General features: G+C 40.8%; 1 protein-coding gene and 2 long non-coding RNA genes across 4 annotated transcripts in view; 1 reads left to right on the plus strand and 2 right to left on the minus strand.

Annotated features, from left to right (window-relative positions):
* The window catches only part of LOC143004113 (exostosin-1-like), a 216,886-nt gene that overhangs the window by 51,937 nt on the left and 144,622 nt on the right, over positions 1-20,327 (plus strand). The window lies entirely within an intron of this gene.
* On the minus strand, positions 16,470-17,070 carry LOC143004117 (uncharacterized). Its single transcript, XR_012963940.1, has 3 exons — positions 16,902-17,070; positions 16,683-16,792; positions 16,470-16,497 (listed from the first exon to the last, which is right to left on the minus strand). It is a non-coding gene; the product is annotated as an uncharacterized LOC143004117 (long non-coding RNA).
* Positions 19,057-20,176, minus strand: LOC143004116 (uncharacterized). Its single transcript, XR_012963939.1, has 4 exons — positions 19,994-20,176; positions 19,758-19,867; positions 19,506-19,533; positions 19,057-19,306 (listed from the first exon to the last, which is right to left on the minus strand). It is a non-coding gene; the product is annotated as an uncharacterized LOC143004116 (long non-coding RNA).

Below are 20,327 nucleotides of genomic sequence, written 5' to 3' on the forward strand. Positions count from 1 at the left end.
TTTTTCATATATTCAGATATTTAATGCCAAAGACTAATTGTGTGTTAATGGAAATGTTAAAAAGACAATAAACCGGTTCTACAGTTTAGGCAAGATGGTTTCTAACAAATGCTCATCAGCTCTCAGTATTATTATCTGAGTTTAGATATGATTAAAAAATTCCACATGATGGCCACGTAAGCAAAGTTTAGAGGAGAAGTTTCAGAAATGGTGCATTTTTTTATATGCCGAGTGTTTTAGTGGAGTTTCACAAGTGGAGAGAGAAAATCAATGTCAGTTTTATAGTTTTATCAATTTTTGCAGCATGTTGTGCAGGTTTATCCATTCTGGCTGAGCTGTCTTGTCTAGATAGCGTGTGATAAAGATGCTAGATACAAGAAAATATTGTAGAGCCGAGCCTTTGTCAGCAGTGCTCCTTTAATCAATAGAAACAGTTAATTAGTTAGTTATGTTGTGGTTTTACAAAGTTTTATGAGGCGTAGCGCAGTAAAATATGCAGTTTCTCATGTAAGTGGCTACATTGATCATCCTGGGGTTAGATAATGATCACTGACCTAGACAGAGAGTTTGCAGTTGTTTCTGTACAGAGAGAAGCTTATCGGAGGGATTTCCCTGATCTCAGCAATCAGGTTGACTTGGACAGGATTAAATACTGATTAACATAAATGGCAGAGAGCGATTCTTTTGGCAGCGACTCACCTTAAGGGAACAGGAGGCATAGCAACACTTTTCTATAATCTAAATCAGTGCAAATATCGTACATCGGTCAAAGATGTCTCATTAAATCAGCAGGTCACGGAGGAATCCCATGAAAATACGAGGCGATGTGACAATGGAAGTTTGCTACTGGTTGACTCTCTGTTGTCATGCTGCTGTTGTCGTTCACATTTTCTTGATGGGAATCCATAAATCCTCTGTGACAAATATTACATTTCTGTGACAACTCCTACTGATAGAACAGGATTCGGGAGCAAAAACCCCAAATAACCACTTGATCACAGGGCCAATCGCTTTTTTGTTTCATTTTAAAAAGGCGTTCAAAATAAATGTTTGTCAATGATGAATGCATCTAAATCTGTATGCAAATATACTACATGTAGTGTTACGTGAAATAAACTTTTCCCAACAGTATCTATAACATCCCGAGCTGAAGGAATGGGCACATGAAGGACAAGGTCAAACAAGGTGAAGACCCGCGTGGCATTGTGGCACAAACCAGTCGTTAAAATGAAAACTAAGAAAGTGTCTAAACGGTCCAAGAGCGCAGGTCATCTCTTGTTTATCCTTTTTAATTGGGGCTCTTATGTTTATTTCATTATCAGTTCATTGGCACACTTGCCTCAAACACCAATTTGTCAGCGACATCTGTGGAAAAAAAGCAAACCTCGTCTGCTACATCCACACACACACACACACAAACAGACATCCTGCTGTGCACGCGGTAAAGTTCGCACTGACACCTGACAGAACTCCCACAGTGCACCACTCCTGTGTGACGAGGCAAACCTCCATGCTAAATATTGCTGGAAATTTCAGAGAAAATAGCACGTATAGCCCTGCAGTGCCTCCATGTTGAGTTCAATAACCTAAATATGAAAGATGGAGGCAACTAAATACCTGACTTTCATGATCATCCTCTAGACTCCGTTCTGTTTAATCACCAGAAAAATCACGTGTAGACAAAAATATGCACTTGTATTAGAAATAACAATAGAGATAGACGATACTCGACATCCCAAAGGTATCAACAAACTGGTGTCATGTGCAGATGGATCAATACTGGTGACCAAGAACCAATATCTGCCATCTGATCACATATAGCGCGCTGCCCAGTATTCACACACATGGCCGTAACTAGACACGCCCACCACAAGTTCCACCAGACTAAAAAAAGCGCCTTTAAGCTGTTCGATGATCAATTAGTTTGCTTAATTCAACTACATTCCGCTTCATTTTCACGGCACTCCGACCCTCTTGCTTCCCCTGGTCCCAGTGAGGGATGAGAGTCTGCCGTAGATCTCTCCTCCAATTTTAATAATCATCTTTTAGCGAGAGTGTGCAAAAACGTATTTGATTACCGTTTAATGACGAAGCCAATTCCCATCATGCTGCTCTTAAAGCTGGGTGGCGGCGCTGGGGGAGAGGTTATTTGGGCACGGTGCTCTTTCAGGACACCGCCTGCATAATGTTTTGACAAATACAAACTAACGCTCCGGGGTCTTGGCTTAGCAGATCGAGGAGCAAAATGTGAGCAACAAAACAAAGCTCATCTTATCATCCCTCATATTAACAAACTCAGTCGGAAATGGCAACAGCTTTACACCCACGCCCCTTCACTGTGATATTCACTTAAAAACGCTCAGCCCTGTGATTGTTTACAGTTAGTGTTGTGAGTATTTGAACGCTTGGAGGTGGCAAGCCGGGAATTTTCATTTGGAAAATTCCAACATTCATTGCAGCAGACACTGTAGTGGTTGTGTAGCGATTATACATTACTTTTGTCCTTGTCTTGGGTACCTTGATGTTGTGAAACTACCTGAAATTGCAGATGAGTCTCTCTGGGCTTCCAACGATGTTTAGTCTGGAAAAGATTTGACCCGTTACACTGGAACGTTGTGGAGAGTTACACTGGAGAATTGCATCTGGACTCCCCAACAGGTCTTAATGATATACCCTGCTAGAGATCCCTCAGCATCTGTGACACATGGAAGGATCTAATATTGCTAAGTGATGAAATGCTATAGTCTGAACTTTTTTGCATCCCGTCTGCACGCCCACACCGTCCTGAGAAATGGTCTAATCAACCACGACATTTGAAAACACCTGTATGGTTGTTAGATGGGTCTTAGGTTTATGCGTGGCTAAGCCTAAGAACATGATTACTCATTTAAAATGTCAGCAGCGTGGTCACTGGCAAACGCTCAGAGCTTAAAGATAACTGCCCTCTGGTCTGACATCATTACATTCTTTTGTACTCATTCCATGCTTCAGAGCATCTGAAAGTCAACAGCCACTCTTGCCAGTTCAGTTAGAAATAGAGGTGGAGAAAGCAGCGGAACGTCGGAAGCTCCAGTGATTATTAAATCAGATGGCCGCCGTCTTTATGTACCTGATCAACCTGAGGCCAGCCTGCCCCCCCAACACCTGTTTGAGACCGATCGATTGCAGACAGATAATGAGAAGCAGCGGTAATCTGAAGTCCAGACATGTGATCGTAGGACCGGAAAGTCACCGGTTCGTATTCTTTCCATTTGGGAAAAGCTGAGTGGGGAAATTGGTTAAGAAGTACTTTCTGTTCAACTTCTGCAATATCAGTGTGCATTCATGCAAGACATTTAATCCCCACCTCAACAGAGCTGCTCAGTGACTGGTTGCACTGGGCCGCTCCAGAGTTGGGGACTGTTATGCAGAACTCTCTCTCTCTCCATTCTAACACTAGAAATAAAAGTTTCACTCAGGTCAGGTTAGTACAGGTAAGTGCAATTCTATGATGTCTAGAAATAAGTGCGAATGGCAGACCTAACGTTATCTCATTGAACTTTATTTTACTTTTTATTTTTATTTTCAACATTGAATATTGGAATATTCAGTCAATGTCGTCGCATATTTACCAGCATGTATTTATATTTTTGTTGTCGTTTCTATTTCATTTCTATTTCTTATTTTTAGATATTGCCATCTAAAAAAAGATGCCATTTTCAATCTGTCTAAAATGAATGAAAATCATGAGTGAAAACATCTCAGACAAGTATTGTGTTTTTTTAAATTTTGATATTTGCCACAATGAGAATAGTTGAAAAGTTTTTAGGAATTCGTTTTTGATTAATTTACTATTTCAAACTATTTTCTTCAATCAATTTCTGGATTTAAATAAAAATAAAGATTCCACAATTTAGCTTACAGATAGGTTTATAATTCTATATGCATTTAATCGTCGGGTAATACAAAATCGCAAGAATCTCCAAGAATCAGCTGCTCTTTCCTTGATTATCTGCAAAATCAAATTTTTAAGCTGCCTTAATCAAGCGTTAGATATTTTTTAAACATACTTACACAATATAATCACATAATTGGCATCTGCGGCACACAACATGCTTTAGTTTGTGCTTACGTGAAATGTGCATTTTGTGACTGAAGTGCCACATGCTGAGAGCCGTCACTGGTTGTGTGAGATAACAGGCTCGTTCTCGCTATCACAGTAATGACTAAAGAGCCCCAGCTGCTGTCTGTTTTAAATAGAATTGTTGAAGGTTGCATGTCGCCTTCGGTTAGTTTAGCTTCATTTTTTCATTTTCTTTGTCCTTGTGACCTCTCCGGCTCTATTTCCGTCTCCAACTTGTCTATAAGGTCGCAATTACCTGGTCACTAACTGCCTTACACACTGACAGCGTCCACCTTATGTATGATTTGTAGTGTGGCAGGTGAAAATCCAGCTGACCAAATTCATCACGCAGCCCTGCTGTTTTTCCAGTTATTGGGTCATATTTGCTGTATTATCTTGGTTGTCTTGTTTATTTCTACTTTGTCATTGACAGTGTGCCTTGTCAGATTATGTTCTGATTGATGGCACTGGCACTTACACCATGTCCTCTCTCCCTCCCCTGGACCGTTGGAACCATTGTGTCCCTGCATCGCCAGAGGACATTACGGTCCAAACACATGCAACGGCTGTGAGGCAAAACAGATCAAAGCTATACTTCCTTATTCTTCATGAGGTTAAGATAACATCTCTGACTCACTGCTGCAAGATTACATGAGCTCTACTTTACACATCCGGGTATTACTGTCAGAATAATCTATTTTACAGGATATTAATTTCCAAAGTAAAATAAATGCAGCGCGGGCAAGCATGTTGATGGCTCATGCGCCCAGGTGTGGGGCCACATCTACCTTTCTCATTTTCTTTGTATTATTATTATTATAGTGTTACAATGAGGAATAGGGTGAGATGTATTCTTTATTTCTATGAGCAGTTGTTTCAGTTCTTTCCCTTTCAATGTTCACCGGTGGCATATCTCATCTCGATTTTGAGCAAACTCACCTTGCCCTCAGAATGCAAACATTTGTACTGTGAGTGTGTCACAGTACAAATGTTTGTATAAAGAAGTTTGAAGTTGAATTTTATGTGCATATGAAAAGTGTTTCCAAGTGCGTTTGTGTCACTGCAGGACAGGAAATCGTCAATACATTGATAATTTGCTTTTTGATCAGATCTTAAACAGAGCCATAAAAGCAAAGACGCAAACGGCACCAAACCACTTTGCAAACTGTGATGGGCGAATGTGAGCAGAAATAAAAATGGAAAATAGAAGAAAAACAGCATACAGGAGAAACCTTTACTACAAATGTTCTTTAAATGCCACATAAGACTACGATAATATCTAGCAGCAGCAGACATGCACGCACACAATCTAATTTTTAGTACTTTTGGGGAACTCAGAGGACAGAAAGGAAAGCAGAGGAGTTGCTGGTTAAACTTTGGTAATTAATACATCATGGTGCTGGACTATAGAGCTGAGTTGTGCAGATCTGTTACGAATGAGCGTACACACTCAGAGTTGAGGAATGACAACACAGCCACACTAATTCATACAGCTGTTGTTCCCTGGCTGTGCTGAGGAGAATTAGGCCGCCGATATGCATGTTTCTGTAAAGGGTAACGGCAGTCCAGAGGTTTATTCTAGACAACATAGGTTCTAACTTCAAAGATGTGTTTGAGAGGTTTTTCACACCCGCATGTTTTCATCCGGTGAAATCAAACCCCCGACTCGTTTCCTCATCCTTAGTACAATTAATCTGGACAGGCACTTTGACCATATGACATAGTTTGGTCGCTATATGGTCCAATTAATGACGACATAACCATTGTACATTTTCCTCTGACATTTCTGCGTGTCATATTTCAACTTACAGAGTGAATGTACTCACGTCTGATTGTGTGTGTGTTATTCTGTGTGAAGGCAACCCAAAGCAAAAGTGGCATTGTCAAAATGTGTGTGTGTGTGTGTGTGTGTGTGTGTAAGTGTGTGTGTGTGTGTGTGTGTGTGTAAGTGTGTGTGTGTGTGTGTGTGTGTGTGTGTAAGTGTGTGTGTGTGTGTGTGTGTGTGTGTGTGTGTGTGTGTATTAGTGCTTTGTGCAAATGCCCTTTGAGCTGCTCTCTTCTTTGCTGGCATCATTAATGGGAACTTATTTGTGTACATGGTGTGATGGACGCGCTTAGTTAAGGACATAAGGTCATACAGTGTGTACAAACACATCTAGCCTGTTCAGACTGCAGTGTGCTGATTGTGTTGTTTTTTTTTTACACGATACATCAAATGCACCAGATGCTGTTCTTATTAATGAGGGTATTAGTAAAATAAAGTCTAAGTAGTGGCGAGTACCTTTGACCTCAGTAAGGAAGTGTCGTCTGCTAAGGGTGCCACGATTTAATCAAGAGGAGATCTGAGACGTCATATCTCACATTCTGATTGATTCATTTTGTTTATTCCTACCTTATATCAATGATGAAAGTAATAAAAAAGAAAATTCCCTGCATTCCCCCGAGTTTCCTGGAATTCCCATCAAGTTAAGTGGGTGTAACTACTTTGTGAACATTGATACTTTTATGTGATTTGAAACAAAGTATGAGCTCAACCCCATTGTAGTCTATAGTGTGTAATAGAGGCCATTTGTGCTGAACCGTAAGCTGTAAGTATTATTTAACATGCTGCCTATTGCAGTTAATCAGACTTATAAATCATCTTCAGATGAATATAATTGTTATCCTAATGGGAAATTATCCGACTATTTCAGCTGTAAGACAGCTCCCAAGCCCATTATTGCTAAATAAATAGAAGAAGTGAGTTGTTAGTATGAGCACTGATATCAACCGTGTTTGAAGAGCGCCGCCTACAGAAATGTACCCTTTGGAATTCAGCGTGCTTTTGAGAAACATTTGACAAGAACCAGGGTCATTCATGAAAACAGGCACGATTTAGATAAATCAAATAAGAAAAAGAAGAGTGGGAGAAAACTAAACAAAATAAAAAGTTTAAATACAAAGTTGAGTATAATTTCAAATGTCAGTGTTGAATCCTGTGTGTGGTTGTGAGCTGAGCCCTGTCCTGCATCATGGGTGAATATAAATATGAGGAAAGCAGAGGTGGAGTGAGGTGGGGGTCCGTCTGTGCGCGGCAGGGGAGCTCGTCCGTCGTTCTCCCTGTGGGTCGGGACAGATTTAGCATATTAAGATCTGCTTGTAGCGAGATGTTAAGCTTGGTATGAGGTAGTTTCCATTCCTTTGATTTTCCCTCCTCTCTTTTTGCTCTGAGTGTCTGTTTGATGGATGATCTCCATTCTCTGCCTTAGTTCCTCTGTCTACTCCACACTGCATACTTCAGGAAATAATTGAAAATGCCTATTCCACCGCGTGCCTGCTTGCTACTTTTTCAACTTTGTGTTCAGGCGGCGCTTTCCTGCACCGTCCTGGTTTTTCAGATGACATTCTACTACATTTGCGTAAGGACAGACTGTACTTGAATGATGAACTACACAGCACGCAGCACCCTAGTCCCCTTAGTCTAGTACATGTGGGAGTGCCTTGATGCAACTTGATGGAGATAAGTGCTCCAATTAAGGGGATTTCTTATGTGCTTTTCTTTAGAGTTGTACTGAGGTCGTTGTACTTTACGTGAGTATTTAGAGACCATTTGTCTTCTGTCTTCATTCTGCCCTTCCTTCATTCTTAGTTCCTTGACATCTGTCCATCCTTCTTTTCCTTTACCTCCCGCAGTCCTAACCTTAACTTTCCTTATTTCCATTCCTCTTTCCTGATGTCTTTTTCCCTCCTTCCATGCTTGCTTCCTTTCTCATTTTGTATGAAACCATATACAACCACAAAAGCAAATTGCAATCTTTTTCACCCTGCTAGGAAACAAAACCGATGTCTAATTAAATCCATACAACATTCATAACACATAACACGAGCCGCTCTCCTACACAGATCTGTCACTTTCAAATACAATGAGTGTATTTCATTTCAAAACAAGACAAATGAATGTGACTTTTCCATTGACAAACTGATTCCAGGCATGAAAAACAAAGTTATTACTGTACGATGATGACGTTATTAACTTAACTTAATATTCATAGAACACTGGCATTCTCTCAGCTCAGTGGATATGTTTATAAAATCCATAAATTATGTTGGCTGCCTTTAAAAGTCTTTCCTCTTGACTGGCACAGGCAGAGAGAGGAAACCGTCTTTGCAATTGTTTACACACGGCAGGTTTTTGTCGGTGAGGTATGACTTCACAAGTGTGCACACATGACAGGCAGGGGGTTCATAAATGATGACAGAATCAACCACAACGTCTTGTCTCGAAATGTGTAAGATCCTATCGGGGCAAGACGGCGGCTACGATTTCAAAATGTGATAATTACTCTTGTCTCAGAGAAGACTGAAGCTCAACTCGCTGTGATGAAAGAATACAACTTTACCACTGCAGGGGAGGATTGTAGCCATTCATCAAAAGTTATGTCAAATGTAAGATGAAAGGAAATGGTCATATGCGATGTAACTGGCCCCAAATGGCATCAAAAGTTGTGTCGTCTCAGATCTCAGTATCCGTCCGGTTCACAATATAAGATCGTGGCATCGCTCTGCCCGACAAAATAAGAAAATAAATATACTTGCTGACAGGTGGAGTCGCAAACACGCTCATATTTGACATTCTGACCTGACTGGCAGGCCCAACTGGAACAATTATCTGACTCAAAATTGTGGCTTAAGTATTTCTATTCTACTTGAATTCCCTGTGTCCCTCTGTCATGACCTGCCGGTACAATCTTGTTGGTTTGGAGCTACAGAGAAGCATGTGTACGCATCAGAACCTGTGTCTTTCTGTCATTTGTTTCCCGTCCTGCCTCATCAGTCATTTCTGTCACTGCATCATGAATCCCTCAGTCCTTTCATTCGTCTTTTATACGTCACCCGTCAATTCCATACAAAATAATGATAATAGTTTGACTCGCTGCAATCTATTTTTTTTTTTCATCTCTGTCTCATTAAATTTGCTCACGCTCCCACTTCCTCTGACGCTGGTTTGTGTGATATGCGACACATTAGAGATGTGTGTCATTGTCAGCACGAGACGACAGCTTGCAGTGTTAAGAACATATATACTGAATACACACTGTTAAAGGGGATCATATGCAGCATCTCTAGGGAATTAGAAATTGACAAACTCCAATGGACATGGTTGACTGGGGGACGATGAATGAAAGGCAGAGGACACAACTTCAATAAGAGCGAGAACTTCATCAATACCATCAGACAGATAGACAGCAGGGAAAAGCCTTATCAATGCCAAGGCAAAAGAGTTATTATTGCATAATAAATATATATAGACTGAATATATTATACTTTATTTTATTTTATTTTACTTTATCTTATTTTGCATAAATGACTAAGTAATGTCAAGAACAAAGATCTTTTTTATAGTTTTATATATTTTATATTCATGACAAACTACACTGCACAACAAAACATCACACTAAACAACAACACACACACACACACTATACAAGATGCAATGACAGTTAAAGTTAATTTTGAACTGTAAAGTTGTGGCTTGATTCATTTCATTTGATGAATTAAGTGAAATTTGATTGATTAATGGGTTGAATTTGAATGAGAACAGACACTTTGCTTTGCTGTGAATGCTGCATGAGATCAAGCCAAAAAGAAAATACTGAAATGTTGTTGAAATATGTAATAACTTGAATGGAAAGGGTCTTAAAAGCAGGTGATGAAGTGGCTGGTCAATATTTGGATTTCCCTTTGGGGCCTTGATTGGAAAGCAGTTGCTCTTGTCAGTGGTTCATTGGTGATCAAAGTGGGGCTTCAGATTCTGGAGAGAAGTTAAAAAAAAGTTGAGTGTTTATATTTTAGATACATACAGGAAAGATAAGAAGTTGATGGGGTCAGCGATTCAATGAGGAAATAAAGTACACATGTGTAGCATATAGACACACACGTCTCTCTGATTCTGCCTCCACCATAGTAAAGCCTGATATACTGCAGTCACAAAACCCCTTTCCTCTGCTCCACTACACTGTTTCAACATCACCACGCTGCGTGTGTCTCATTCTACGTGTTACATTCACAATTCACATATCATAGCAGTGTCGATGTCTGAGACCAAATTGGACTTTACTGAAGACTGGGACTCCTCAGAAGGCTCGGTTTGTCATCGTGATTTGGTATTTAAAACGCTGAGCCGATTGGCTTAATGGAGGTGTGATAATTACAGTTTCAGACTCAAAAGGGCCCTAACTCCTAATTGAAACTTGCCCTTTGTCTGTCCATACAAATTAGACTGATTGGTCTTACGGAGCTGCTATAATTACAAATCCCCAATTGTCACATTGCTCTTATCTGTCCTCCGACTGAACAGGCGATGGCTTAAGTTCGTGTTCTGCTGTCTGCACATTTTCTGTCTAGATGCCCGGTTTGCCGAAATGCTTGAGGCAACTGGTCTGACTGGTCTGAACCAAAATGACCAACGAGAATATTTCTGTGGAAGAGGTTTTGGTCCAGTCTTCTTTCCAGCCATGTATTGATCTACTGATTGATGGTGAACCAATGAGGACTTAACAACATCATGGGTTGAGCAGAGCGAATCACATGGATGCTGTGAAAAAGTTGGAACATATCAAGTTTAACTGACACGTCTCCAGAGTCTGTCTGAAATTCAGCATTTAACATCTTCTTTGTTTGGGGCGTGGCCGGCCAGGGGGCGTGTCCCTGTGCAGGCACGATAACGTGAACACTGTGGCTGCAGTTTGCCACGCAGAAGGGAGGGAGGAATAGATTCAGGTGAAGGAGTCGGAGGACTGAAAAAGACATCATGAGGCGTTGACACCTTGTTTGACCTTTTCGGAGAGCTTCTTCTAAACGGGAGGGTTAGAGACAGCTACTGTGAAACCCACAGAGTCGTGCTCTCACCTAACCAAACCCCGAGGCTTCAATTCAGAGTATTTCCTGCGCTTTTTAGTTTCCGGTATGGATGCAAAGAGCAAGCAAATCAAACATGTACGTACTGGTGCGTGTTCACATCGTACACTCTGAGGACAGGAGAGGGATTTTCTGTACACACACCCAAAAATAGTGAGAGATACATTTCACTGACTGTCAACACAATGACAACTACAGCACAGACCACCAAATGATATTATTTTCCTCTTGTGTCTTGTGTGTGTGTGTGTGTGCTTGATTGGAGCATTTGAAATTGACTCCAGCTTGTTTTTTGGATTTCATCAAGACAGTAGAGAGCAAGAACTTTACATTTGCCCCCTAAAGAGCTCTTTAATAAACACACTCCTGATTTCTATGTTGCGGTTTTGCAGTGTGACATTCCCCACAAATATTCACACGCTTTCTTATTATGGAAACCTATATTTAATAGAGACTCCACGCTTTCCCTCGCACGGCTCCCTTCGCAGTACACTAAAGACCTGTGGTTTGTGGAGGCCAATATTAGTTAAGTATTTATTTACAGATCCTGGCAGAGCTGTCCTGTAAATAATTCATCTTCCATGCTCGGCGGAGTCTGTTGACAAGACAGCCTGACGCAGGAGAAAGGAAATCAATGCAGCTATGATGGGCATCAGACTCTGGCATATCTGCTTCTGACCTGATCCCAGCAATATGCACGTGCGTGTGTGTGTGTGTGTGTGTGTGTGTGTGTGTCCATGTGTAGTTACAGTACTTACAATGCAGCCCTATGTAAAGTGATCAGGTCTCGAAGTGCTGATCAGAGCGAAACAGTGTCTGCGTAGGGCAGACGGGCCGCTGGGAAATGTCAGGCCCGTGTACCTCCTGGTGTACGCCGCCGTAGACAGTAACTCTAGCGTGCTGCTGTACCTGGTGAGCTTCACGTTACAGCTGCTGAGAGGTACAACGCATCCCACTGTAAAAGCGCTGTGAACAGAATCTTCATTACACACGTGCTTTTCCAGTTTCCACGTCAAAACCTCCAGACTCACCTTCCACTCTGTGTGCCGTGAGCTGTAATCCACACACCCTTTCAGGAATGAACGACAGAAAGTGTATAGGGTGTCACTGAGGGGAAACTGCTGTGGTGGAAATGACTGATGTCATAAACCAGATGTGGTTGACACGCACACACACATTTTTTGTTGTGAAATATAGGCAATATAAATTGAACATACAGATTGAGACCAGCAGGGGGCATTTGGTTAAATCTATATCACTACCTCTGCCATTATTAGCTCTCAGGAGCTGTCTGTTATCAGGATATGTCAAAATAGGACCTGGTGGGTCACAGGGACATGATCTATTAAATGTTAATACAGGTCAGCCTGATGGTGGCGCCGTGATAATAACTTTTATAGAGTCTAGAGTCGCTTTTCCTCTGCGTTTCTTGGGAATCGCGGTCTCATCGATAACCTGTTCAACTTCATCATTGAGAGGCGTAGACGCAATTGGAGGACAACTCTGCCTTTGCGGAGGTATACGTATGTCTCCTTAACAAAAATCTGCACAGGCGTAGACCACCTGCTGTTATTGAATGGGACACACAAAGGTGTTAGATTACAACAAGGGGCACAGTCAGTATGACACAAAAAATGACAATAGTCCCTCTTCACAGGTTTCATTCTGTGGTGTGATCCAGCAGGTCTTAACCCCGATCCGCCATGTGTTTGCCACGTGTAATGAGGCCTATAATAAGATCAGACACGTCTCTATTTCCAATCCTTTTAATTCTGTTATACTTCCATCTCTACGCTGACTGCTCCTCCTATGTGGATGTGGCGGATCGGCAAAGGGAAGGAGTGAAGTCTGGTTCCCTCTGCTCAGCGAGACCCCTAACTGTTTCGCCGCGGCCAATAAAAACAAAGATACTGTTTCACCGTGCATCTGTCTTCTCGTTTATGTTCTCTGTATTTTCTGTTTTGTTTTGTTGCTTTGTAAAATCCAGATAGGCGTCCCCCCCCACACACACACAGGCTCTGTTGATCTTGCAGAACGTCGATTGACCCCGCCACCGCTGTAAATTGACCCTCTGCAGAGATTCAGTCAAAGGTAGCTGAATACCACCCTACTTCTGTGTGTTCATGTACGTGTGTGTCAGTTGACTTACAATACTCAGTTGCGGATGGACACTGGGGACATAGAGACAACCGTGGAGAAGACAGGATGACACATAGATTAAGACGTGGAAGTGAACGGGTTAAAAGGCACAATTGAGTTCCTGCAGTACCCTAGTGCCAATGTTTACAGTCGAAACACCTGAAAATGATTGAAGAGTTTTTCACACTACACAAACCTTCAAAGTCTATCCCATCTGACTCCAAACTGCTCTCGGAGAGCTCACTTATCATTGCTTTAAGCAGCTTGAAACTGTGCAACAGCGCAGCGTGCGTCCAGCCGAGCGTACAGTCGATCGCTTTGTATCGAGTGATATCCATCTCCGGTGGCAGAACACACACACACACAGGCATAAGCAAACTCAAAAGAGCTCACGAGTCGTGTTGATTCACTTTACTCGATTCTTCATAGAGGTCAGGCCGATCCGACCAGACCCTAAACCAACAGCACTGGGATTTCATTCAGAATCCCAGGAAGACATCGTCACCATCGTTTGTACTTTTATGAGGTGAAGCGTCTCACCAGGGGGCCTCTCTGTGTTTGGCCCGGTCCTGGACAGCCTGGAAAACCGTCCACTCTCGCTCTTTCTTCTCTGTGCTCTACTGTACGTTTCTACACTCAACATGTAACACCGAAAGTCGATCAAGCGAGCGGTTAGTCCGGTGAGGGACGGCTCCTTAAAGAGACAGTAGCACACAGCAGGGCAGAGTAGAACGTATATGTGGGTCCCGAATCATTGTGGCTTTTTTGACACATTGATGCATCACAAAGTTTCACAATAAAACCGAAAATCTGTAAAATGTGCAGATTGCAGATTTCTTAAAGATGTCAAACTTCCAGGAAACGTGATGTCTTCAACACTATGAATGATGTTTCTGCGTTGAGATCAAGGCGAGGAAGAGGAAGAGAAAGGAAGGGCAGAATGTAGTAAAGAGGAGGAGATAAATGGAGTCATTGTGCTATAGACTTGCTGTCCCGAAGCTTTATGATTGATCACATATTTGTCTCTTACTCTCCTGTTTGACCTTCCTGACCGTTCACGGCAGGCTCGTGCGCAGAGGCCGTTCGAGGATAACAGAGAACGCTCACCTGTGTTTATGTTCTTCGTTCCGACTCGGCTGCACTCGTACAGCAACTCAAAAACAAAGCACAAAACCAACAGCACGTTTCACTCGCACTCTCATATCGATCGTCCGTCACGCGCATCTGCACTTTCCTAGTTTTTCCATCGTTTAGACTAGAAACTTCAAATTTTTTCCAAAGTTGTTCTCAGTATCTCCTACAATTTCTTGCTTAATTGTCACATCATAGTTTTGACGTTTGTTTTTAGGTTTTTCTCACGGTTTTGGAACAATTTGCTACCAGAGTTGAGTGTTTCTCATGAATGAAGGAATTTGTAACCAACTTTTGTGCACTTTTGCCAAACAGGAAAGATTATGGGACACTCTTTTGTTGTTTTTCAAATTGTTTAAGTGTATTGTTGAGTACACTTGAAGTCCCAACCCTTCTTTGCCCGTAGTCTGTAAATCTGAGCTAATTCACTTTAAAATACATACATGTCATATTTACATTATTGATGTAAACAAACCGTCCTATACATACATATGAAGCTGCTGTCTGGGGAAAAATCTGTTCATTCAAATACGTGTGGATCAATCTAAGAGTGACAGTCGAATTATATCACAGAATTATTACAAATCTTAGTTGTGGACAATCATAAGAACAGAGCATCTCTGTGTGGCTTTTCTCATTTCCCTCTCGTTCTTCACGCGCAGGGTGGAAAGCTTATGAATGGTGAGTGGCTGCAATCTGAGTAAGTGAGGTGGAGTCATCTGACTCTCCAATGTGGCTGAAATCATATTGACTGAACTGTCATTGAGAAATACAGAGCTCTCATGCATCTGATATGCATTATGTCAGGAGCTACGATCCACACTGACTGCATGTCTCTCTCTCTCTCTCTCACCCTCTCGCTCCCTCCCTCTCCGCTATGGTGAACCCTTCTCATGTATTAATGACATGTCGATGAAGAGCTCTCCTATTACACCCACACCCATCTTTAACCTTGATGCTGGTCTGTGTTTGTGTGTGTCTGCCCTCTGTCATAGCTCTTCTATTATTTACCACGCGTCTCTGTCTGGGAAAAGCTTGTGTGCGAGGCCAGAAATCGCCTCTAGGTAAACAACCACTGCCAATGACACGGGTGACCCTCACACACACACACACACACGCGCGCACACACACACACACCTTTCTAACCTCATCCCTGCTCTAACCACATCTCATTTCCGATCGATAGGTTTTAAGCGATGCACCATCTGCTAAAACAAACCTTGCTTGATTGGTCGGTGTGTGTTTGTTTTATTTTATGTGGAAGATGTGTTGGTGTCATTTTCAGGCCTGATCCACAGTGTCCTTAGGATGTCTTCAGGTGATGGTCAGAGGAATCCATCATCCCAAACTTTTTAGAACACACCACCGCCCGTCTCGACTTTCAATTTCAAGGAATAATGAAAGAGGCCTTGTAAGGAACGACTGTAAAGCTGGTCTGAGGGACTGGGGAGAGTGTAGAGAGGAGGGGAGCACTGGTTGCCTGTTGAAATTGCTTGATTTTTTAATTATCTGAATGTCTCACTCTAACACACACTTCAATATTCAAATCATTATCTGGTTGGTACAATGGTTGCCAGGGTTACTTGTGGCTGTACTGCTGCTGATGTAGGCGATTCACACACGTTTCTGCCCTGTCATCAATCATGGATAAGGATGTTTTGAAGAGACACACAAAAAAACTCAAAGTAATTGAAATATTACTCAAGGACAGTACATTTACAGCCAACTCAAGTGGATGCGTCACATAAACATTTGAGATCGATGTCCAAACCTTTAAGACAATGTTTAATGTGTAAATAACAGCAATAACAGCGTTTGTTGAGAATGCAAAGCCTTTATTTCCCACAGCGCAGAGCTAGTAGTTTGAGTATCTAAAGGGCAGTTGGTCCTCTGCCCGTTAGAGATCAACCCTTCATGCTGCCCTCACACACGCTCATTGCTGAAGCCGATATGAAGAAACATCAGGATATTCGTCGGCATCTCTGTCCTGCTGTCCTCTTGTTTGTCTGGATGGAAGAGATTTCAGGTTTCAAATTAATTTCGGGTTTGAGTGTGTGGAACAGATTCACCAGACTGAAGATCGTATAGTTTCATGTCAATTCTTAAGTTCAAAGATGCTTTACATAGCCTGTTCCACTATTTTGTCCGTTTTTCTTTGATATCAGCAGTTGACATTCCTTTTTATGAAACAAATCCTTACCTGTAAGCCCTCCTCGCACCACGAAAAGCTAAACCAAGAAATGGAAACAACACAATGGACAACAATTTTACATCTTTGTAGATATTTTGTATCTGACAGATCCAGTTTGCAGCATAGTGCTTATTATACATCTCATTGATACATCGATCTGATAGCTCCATAAATTCACGTGTCTACTCCTGCTTTACATCCAACTTTCATATTCTGCCATACCTTTGAATCCCCTCCTGCTGTGTTTCCATAATGCACGCATCCAACATTCTGCAGGTTCAGTCATGAAGACAACCAGCGACAACAAGAGAACAGCCACAAACAACTTCATCCTGAAAGCAGAAACAAACAGATCACATCACACCTTCAGTTACTTATCCCACAATATTACAATCACACATCCCAATGTATTCAGAAGTGAAAGTGAAAAATGGTCAGTACCTTTTCCAAACCTGAAGGGAAGACGTCAAAAAGCAACAGAGTGTGAGATCTCCAGGTGAAGTGGAGCTGGGTGAGGGTCACACTGTGTATTTATGAAGGCAAGGATGGAGCCGGTTCTCAACTGTCGTCTTTTGCAATGAACGACTTTTCACACCATTTTGTTATCTTGCGAGGTTCTGTTGACAGATGACAAACTGATCCGAGCCACAAGGGAGAAGTCACACTTCACACAGACAGCTTCTTCTTTTCCACGTACCTCTCCAGCATTAGTTAATTCATTAAAATGAACCAGTGAGGATATGGTTATATTATATTACAATTACTATCAGTCATATCAATTAATCACCCCACGACTTGTGTCACTAAGATAAAGGAGTGAAACAGTTATACATGACATTCATACCTTACACCTACAGTGTCCCATTTAATCCCATTTGATGTATCAGTGCAGCCACCTAAAGCATTTTGGGTTTGAGTCTTTAACTTTATAAAATCAAACGTGCTTTGTTCATTTAAAAAATTTAAAAATGTCTTTAGGTACGTGATGGAAATATATCAAATAATGTGGGTTTTTTTTTTAATTCAATTACTTACTTACACCATAATTTAACCAAGGATTAATTTCAACCGAGGTGGTTACTTCTAATAAACATATACAGTTTATATGAATCTACAATGGCAATAAATACATGTATAACCTACTCAGGATAGAACATTCATGATATGGGACTCATCCCTGGGGTGAAACAGGAAATTTACTGAATATAAACCTCAACACCTCTACGTACTTTGACTCTCTTTAGGACCCAGTGGCAATCAAACCCCAGAAAAACAAACTTCAGAATGTAGTGTTCTTCAACCTGTCCAACCTAAAGCTCAATAAAATACTAGTAGTTCTACATTCGGTCACCGTTTTCTCTTTGACTATTTTTTAAGACATTTAAAACATAACTTAAAATTGTAACTTTTGGTTGAAAAACAGACTGCTTGCTTGGACTGAATATTACACAGTTCTTCAAAAAAAATGCAATTAATGCCTTTGATATAGAAATTAAAAATATATCGAAATAACATTAATTCAAAACAACAAAAAAGAAAAATATTCTAGAAAAATATAATTGTCTTTGCAATGAAAATTCTGTCTTTAAAAAAAATCAGAAGTCTCCTTTGTAGGCAGTTTGCTGTTTCGTCTTGCATCACTGTGAGTCTGCATTTTTAGTGATTCAAATCATGGTGGAACAATCTATCAGATAAAACTGCAAAACTAACATCAGTGGAGTCATTGAAATTATATCCTGAACATCCTGTCCATATTATGATAATATAAAAATCACATGTAGTATAAAGCCCTAATCTTGATAAATCATAATGTTAGGCAGTGGATTATTCATGCTATAATTCTACAACACTTTTGTTTGAGGTTTTATTTGGAAGTCTTGAACTTTACCCTGAATCAGCCTGTCTATTTTAAACTATATTTTGGTATGTTGACCCAAATATTGATGCTCTGACTTTATATAATATGACTTTCATTTGTCACGTGAGAGTAAACACTTTTACAAACCCCAATTCCATATAAATTGAGAGTGTGTACAATGCAAATGAAAAACAGAAAACTCTGAGAGAGCAGAAAATTCTCTTTTCCAACAGTTTAACAACAAGGAACGGTAATTCGTGTATTTCATCATCTACAGTTCATAATATTGTCATAATATGCCTGCAGTCCAGATCTGACCCCCATAGAGAATGTTAAAGAATTCCACTTTTAAAACTGCATTAATGTGTATATTCATAAAGGAAAACTTGAGCATTCTTGATACTTCATCATTTGTATCAGTAGTAGTAGTATTCAGTGCATGCTTGCAGAATGAGGCGTAGACTCACTTGTACTGACATCTCACTCCTTTATCCTTTTGGGTTTTGGATTTGATTGACTTATTTCATACTTTTCCAAGGGGAATATTTCATACAAAGATGATATTTGTGTTTAAATCCCTATTTTAAACATTACTATTATAATATGTGTGTGTTACATCTGGGCTGCTGAAGACAATGGAAGCATGACATAAACATTTGAGATTGGTGTTCGAAAATTCAAAAATGGAAAACGTTGATTGTAGAAAGAAAGAATATGAGATGGAGTCATTTGTCCCTTTTGCATTGCAAGTTTATTCATCAGGGCAGTTTGCGATAATGCAACAACAGCATTTGTTGAGAATGCAAAGCCTTTATTTCCAACACCGCAGAGCTAAAAGCTTGGGTACCTAAAGGGCAGTCTGTCCTCTGCCCCTTAGAGATTGACCCTTCATGCTGCCCTCTCACACACTCATTGCTGAAGCAGATATAGAGGAGCGTCAGGAGTAACTGCAAATCGGTCACCTTGCTGGTCATCATATGTCTGTTGTCTGGTTGGAAGAGATAAGATTCAGGTTCAGGTGTACATTCAGGCTTGTGTGTATCAACTATCACTTCCAAAGGTGTGAAGATTGTATATTTCCATATCAATTCTTAAATTCCAAGCAAAGTTTTACATTTTATGTTCCACTTTATTTGTTTTTCTTTGATATCAGCAGTAAATATTCCTTAAAAAAAACAAATCCTTACCTCTGAGCCCTCTTCGCATCACCAAAAGCTAAACAATGGAAATGGAATCAATACACAAAAAGGAAAACGATTTTACATCTGTGTAGATATTTTCTATGACAGAGCCAGTTTGCAGGATGGTGCTTATTATACATCGCAGATCACAGATTTACATCCTGCTATCAAGAGAGAAATATATGTGTAGAACATCAGAGTTTCAAGGTCTTGTCCCATTAAGCATTGATATTGAACAACTTTCATATTCTGCCATACCTCTGCATTTCTTCCCCTTCCTGGATTTAGAGCGTTTACGCCGACACTCCGCAGGTTCAGTCATGAAGACAACCAGAGAGAACAAAAGAAAAGCCACAAACAACTTCATCCTGAAAACAGAAACAAACAGATCACCTCACACCATCAGTTTGTTATCCCACAATATTAACATGCTTCTGGTTTCGTAATCACACATCCCAATGTATTCAGAAGTGAAAGTGAAAAATGGTCGGTACCTTTCCAAAACCTGAGGGGAAGAAAAGATCAAAAAGCGAGAGTGTGCGATCTCCAGGTGAAGTGGAGCTAGGTGAGGGTCACACTGCGTATTTATCAAGGCAAGGATGGAGCCGGTTCTCAACTGTCGTTTTTTGCAATTAACGATTTTTCACAACATTTTGTCTTGTTGTGAGGTTCTGTTGGCAGATGACAAAGCTGATCCCAGCCACAAGGGAGAAGTCACACTTCACACCTGCACCTTCCTATTTTCAACGGTTCTTTATGACACAGTATTAAATTCTCCTGAGAGAAGCTGGACAAAATATTTCAAAATGAAGTAAACTAGACACACGT

The sequence above is a fragment of the Genypterus blacodes genome, unplaced genomic scaffold, assembly GCF_046128005.1.
Source record: "Genypterus blacodes isolate CSIRO-AG114 ecotype Tasmania unplaced genomic scaffold, CSIRO-AGI_Gbla_v1 ptg000064l_1, whole genome shotgun sequence".
NCBI classification, from domain to species: domain Eukaryota; kingdom Metazoa; phylum Chordata; class Actinopteri; order Ophidiiformes; family Ophidiidae; genus Genypterus; species Genypterus blacodes.